This window comes from Anopheles aquasalis, chromosome 3 (assembly GCF_943734665.1).
Source record: "Anopheles aquasalis chromosome 3, idAnoAquaMG_Q_19, whole genome shotgun sequence".
NCBI classification, from domain to species: Eukaryota; Metazoa; Arthropoda; class Insecta; order Diptera; family Culicidae; genus Anopheles; species Anopheles aquasalis.
Window position 1 is genome coordinate 5,521,501 of NC_064878.1, and position 6,000 is coordinate 5,527,500.

Genomic DNA, 6,000 nt, shown 5'->3' on the forward strand with positions numbered 1-6,000 from the left:
TTTCCGCCACATTTTACATTTTACCATCCCGCCGGATTCCCTCGGTGTGTAAAGCTTAAAACCATTTTCTCGTTTCGCCGCAGGGTCCATGGAATGTTGCTGGCATTCGGTGTGTCTCTGTGTCTGTGCGTGAGTAGGTGAACCGGAATAGAAAAGGCAAAAGAACCAGCAGCCGAAGCGCCGAACGATTCATCGATGAAATATTGGAACAAAATCAATTCCATTTGGAATCTTTCTTACTTTCATTCAACTCCACCCCCTAGCGGCCCCCTCGGGGAGGGGAGGAGCGCTGAGGCCTTCCTTATTCATTTCTTCTTTCGTCTGTGGTAGCGTGGAATTAACAGAAAGAAAATAAGGAAAACTTCTTCATGGGAGTTTTGCTATTGCCGGCGCGTTTTTCCTTTCTTTTCGCTTTTCAAACTCGCACACATACACGGTCCTTGCCTCAAATACTATCCCACGCCGTTCGTCCTTCCATTCGATCTGTTACAATCTGGCGAACCACGCCATCCGGAATGGACCGAATGGATTCCTTGTCAGTTTCTGGCTTTTCCCTTTTCGTCCACAATTCGTCACTTTTTTTTTCAATCGCGGGAGTGGTTTTTTTTTGGTTCCTCTTCCCGATCGATATTTTACAAATTAACTTGTCCCCGCCATCACCACGGGGACGGGGGATTCGATTCGCGAGCGATGCTCAACAAATGACCAAAAAGGCGGACGAACCCGGGCCCGGGGAATTAAGCGAGAGGCGAGTTGTCTAATTAAAAGTGAACTTTTCCAATCTGGCCTGCTGGCAACATTGGTTTATTTGTTTGTTTTTCTGCCGGAGACCATTCTGGAAAATGTAAATTTCCATTTTTTCCCCCGCTCTTCCGAAGAATCCATCGGTGGCCAGCAGGCGCCAAGATGCAACAGATGGAGAAGGGCCCAAGGAAGCGAGTGAAGCTAGTTTGGAGACTGTAGCGAACGAATTGAACGCAAAGCATCGATCGCGATCCCCAGAACCATTCCGTTCCGGATTCCACTGGCTAGGCCCCTCGAGGGAGCTCATCGGAATCGGAAGCTTTCAAATAAATTAAAATTCCTTTCCTCGCCTCCTTTAATGCTAGCCGCGATCTAACCAGCAAGCGACTCTCTATTAAATGCCCAGTACAGTGAACCAAAGCAGCAGAAGCAACAGCGAATGTCCTCAATCAAAGTGGCCTTTGTTGTTACTGTTCCGGCGGTCGTAAACCCGGTACTCGGTGCTGAGACGAGCGGCAACAACCGGCCCTGGTGACGATGCTGGCTATGCTGCTGCTGGCCACACCATATGCACCCCGCCAGTCGGTAACGTTGAATGTAATCTTTTATCTCGCACGATGAACAGTTTACAACCACACGCACATGCACACACGTGTGTCGCTGGAAAGATTAAAAACCGTCCTTGTCCACCTCCTCCTCAAAAGAGGAACTACTTGAGCGAACGTTGGTGTGGTCCGACCGTCCGTCTCGAGCGGAAACAGTTGCCTCAAGCGGTGGTGGGAGCTCCACCATTTTGGTGCTTCGGTGCTGTGAACAACATAACAATTTCCGTTCCGTGGACCACCATCCCCGGTTCTTCCTTGGGGCATTTTTTCGTCGCTCTGGAGGGGGGTTGGTGGTGGTGCAAAGGTGCAAAAAGAAGGAGGGAGGAACTCGAGGCATTATCTTTGAGTAGCATCCTTGCGTTCACGCGCTCCTTCCGGACCGGGAGAACTGTAAAGAAAGGTGACCGTGTGGCTAACGCTTTGGGCTATCAAGTAACGCAACCTGGGGACTGGGATACGGGACAGTGGAGTCCTAGGCGGCCATGGCCGGGGGGCAATAAAAAAAGGGAAACTTTTCCTTCTGGCGTGCTCGGGCGTCCCTTTTAAGAAACCATCTAACTCTAGCAGTTCTAACCAGTCGCGAAGTAAAAGGATGAGTTGTAGAAAGAGAGAGAGAGAGAGACCAGAACTCGACCTCAGATCTGTAGGTGCCGACACCCGATGAACAGCAGCGCAAACCGAGTCGAGTTTCGTGGAGAAGAAAGTAAAAAAATCCCGTTTTTCTTTTGCGGCGAGCTGCTGGCCGGATAAAGACGATTCCTCGTCTGTTGTCATCAGGTTTCTGTAGGTCCCCGGAACGCAAAGATAGCCGATCTCGCAAGGAAGGCGAGCTTCCCAAGAATCCATCAGCCACTTCCGTCAGCCCTAATCGTTCAGTTCCTGTGTTGGCTGTGATCGAACCATCACGTGGACTGTACGGGGCAGGCGGGGCGGGTCTCTCTCTTTCTCTCTCTTGCAGTAATGATCCGCGAAGTGCACTAACTTGTGTAACATAGCTTGGGCGTGAATTCATTAGAAATGATGCTCCAGAGACGCTCCTACGGCCGAAGCGTGATTTCCTGCGAAATCCTCTTTCTTTCTTACAACTGAGCTGCAATGCCAGAAAAGGGGATCTGCAGCATTTTCACTGGAATTTCTCTGACCTTTTTTCTCCAGAATTGTGGCTTAGTTCCTGCTCTATTAAGGATACCACTCGCTGGCTTACAACCAGAGAGCAATAGGGCAATAGCTACCACGTACGAATAATATTCCTACATTCCAGATTCATGGCTAATTGTTGGCCAGCTCAAAAGCTAGTAAAAGCTAAATCAGCGTCTCGCCAGAATCCAACTAACTCACTGTCGCCGGATATTGCTTTACTGTTACCGCATCACCGGTGCCAGTAAACCAAACGAACAATCAATAACCTTTTCCAATCAGCATCAGTGATCGGGCAATTATTCGACGATTACCTGCTGCATCTGTCGGATCCTTGCGGAGCACACTTTCGTAGCAAACTTTTGCCAGGCAACACCAACTTCACTAGCCCGTAGAGTTGAAGCCACCGCAACATTAAAAAGTCGTACCCGAGAGACTTGAGAGCACCATCCATCCATCCATCAGAATCGGCGGTCCGGAACGGACTTTAGCTGGTCTTAGCAACCCGTTTTTTTGCACAATCCCGCGTGTATGTGCTCGGTCTACCAAGACACACACTCGCACACACAGAGGTAAAAGAGACAGAGGATGAGCTTACAGATTGTTATGAGTTTAGGGTAATCAATTTCGTAACGTTTGACGCGCGGGGTGCCACGCGTCCTTAACCGCATCGCACACACCTACTCACAAACACCCGAGCGAGACGGACATGAGGCCATACGAGGGCGAGCTTTGGTTCAGCCGGGAGTGAAGTGTGTAGCCTAGGCAACCACCACCGGGCCATCGGGCTACTACTCCAACCAGCACTGTCATCTCGCGCGAGAGAGAGCGAGACAAATCGGAGCGAGTGAGACGAGTAGCAGCAAGGAGAGCGCTGGAGCGAGCTAGGCGAGGCCCGTGACCACGATGTGAGCGCACACGATGAGCGTGAGAGATAATACTGTCCGGGGGTAGATAGGGCAAGTAACGCCACCAAATTACTTTCCAATTTTCCCGCAGCTCGCACCAGCAACAGCAACAACAACAACCACAACAACAACACCTCGACCCCAATTTTCCTGCCACTTCTTCACTGTGCTTTGCTTTGTGGACCGACATTACGAGGCACTTACAGAACCTTTCCTCTCTGGTGCCGACTCTGGTCCCCAGCAATGAGCGAGGGGCGTGAGAGAACACACAATCTGCTGGATCTGTGCGGTTGGGACGAGCATACCGACGGACCGACCAACCCCGCGATTCGGGATTCAGAGTTTGGACGTGATCCATCTCGATGAACATCTGGGAGTGACTTTGGGTACAGTACAGGGGACGAGGGAAGAGTTTTGGCCCCAGATAGCTGTACGCAATGAGGCGCTATCGGGTCAGGTCAGGTCGATGATGATATGGAATTTGGTTGGCGCGGGCCCGTGATGGTTCACCGATTATCGAGGTCAAGGTAGAGCAAAATAACACACAAAAGCCCACACAAACACATACACAAAATCCTAAAAGTGACTGCCAGTGCCATTGTGCTCATCCACCGGTCTTCGGATCTTTGATGGAATGGACCAAGCAGAGCAGAGCCAACGACCGCAGCTGGACGTAGTATCCTTCATTGCGTATCACGCCACTAACAAACACAGACCACGATGCATCACGTCACGGTCAAGGCACAAACGAACCACAGACACACAGACAGGCTGACCGGATTGCAATCCTGCGAGATGGTCAGTTAAGGTCCAATCTATATCCTGTGCGACGAGTCATGAGATGACACAACATCCGCTCGCTTCACTTTCAACACCCCGTCCATTCGGTGGAAGATGTGGTCCTGCAGCTGCGTCCTCTTCCGATCAGACCTTCGTCAAAGGACACGCAGTTCACGAAAGGATTCTGTGAGGAGGTAAAAGCGACAGCACTGGACACTGCACACCAGCTGGCGATGTAATGGACGGTAGTGACTATATTCGAGCCACTCACCCCCAACCCGCACGATAGATGATAAGCACAGTGTGAGAACGCACCAAGGGCCGATTGCTGGGGCCAAAGCTCGTACGGAGCGGGAGCTCACCGTTGCAAGTCTCGTCCGGGACTGAATAACGTCCGGTACAGAAACGCGCTCGACCTACTGTCATTCATTCGGCCAGAAGCTGTACTCTCGCCAGATTTGCTCTCGCGACTCGGCCTGGTCCTGGTCTCACATTCCCGTGCTGGTGCGCTCCCTATCCCGCCCCCCCCGAAAAACGTAGCCACTGCATTTGGGTTCAAAGCTCAATGGGAATGTCCCTTGATGTGCTTCTTCACAGACAGAGAGAGAGAGAGCGACTGGCTGAGAGCGTAGAACCCGTACATTACTACGTAATCCCCGATGCAGCATCCAGCATCCTGGTGCGAGATAAGATCCTGTGTGGCTGTGAGAGTGCCACCACCAGCAGGAGCAGCAGCGGCAGCAACTGTACCGAAGGATCGATCATATCTTCTCGCAGTAATGCTTCAGGCAAGAGCAAAAGCTCGCCAACTCTTTCGTGGTTGTGCAAAGTCCTGTATTGGCCTCTCATTTACGCCAAATCAGACTCACACCGAGGAACACGCATTTTAGTGTCTCTCTTCCTCTCTCTCTCTCGGTTTGGCAACTGTCATCGGGGCGCGTCACGCATGCGCTTCCTCACGTAAACAGGAGGATGCTGGGCGAACCATCAATGGTAGGGAGTGTGGAACCCCAAAGGGAGAGGGTGGCAGAAGATAAGGAGACAACATTTGTAACACCGGATAGCATCTATATACACACCTGAACATGAGGTGTGGTGTGGAAAGGGGCGGCGTTACTATACCAAGCTCGCTGATCGCTCTTCGGTATTGGTCTAGGATGATACGAATGGCAAACACTGGAGTAACATTTTACGCACAACAATGGCCCAAGCTTCGAATTTGTCTTGTGAAACTTTTGCCTCCGTTGTTCAGGTGTTCCAAAGCGGTTCATAGAACTACGTCACGGCCTACACAAACGGAGCTGGGACTAAGCTGGAACTGTATGTTGGGCAAAACATCGTAAAACAACGACTAGAGAGTACTACGCAAGCGAGCGTATCTAGCACACAGAGAAAGTTGAATTCCCAGAGATGGAACTAAGGCCTGGAACTCTCAAGATCCCTCGATATCGTCGCCACATCATCTGCTGAGTATCGAGGGACCCCGCACTCGTTGAATTCTAGGCCTAAGGCCTACGGAAAGCGTTTTTGATGGTACTCTACCCCGCGGGCGTATAATCAGGTTTGTTGTCTACACGGAAGCTGCCAACCGGTACGTAGAACTTAATCCATCACGAGCGCAAACGCCACCGCCAGCGTCATCCGCCCGATGACGACACACTAGCACTCCACCAGACACCAGACCCCAAGGGGCCGGTTCCAGGGACCTTGGCCATGAATTTGCTTCATCTATCCTGTCACCACGGTACGGGATCGAATTCGAAGAGACAGATTTATGTGCCATGGCAAGCCCAACACGATCCCGGATTTACCGGATGATGGGAAGT

General features: G+C 51.3%; 1 protein-coding gene across 2 annotated transcripts in view; it reads right to left on the reverse strand.

Annotated features, from left to right (window-relative positions):
- Positions 1–4,532, reverse strand: part of LOC126577507 (muscarinic acetylcholine receptor DM1) — a 54,393-nt gene extending 49,861 nt beyond the window's left edge. For both annotated transcript variants that reach the window (XM_050239176.1, XM_050239175.1), the window contains exon 1: positions 4,490–4,532. The gene's annotated coding sequence lies outside the window, so the exon portion shown is untranslated. The remainder of the gene's footprint in view (positions 1–4,489) is intronic.
- Positions 4,533–6,000: the final 1,468 nt, after the last annotated feature.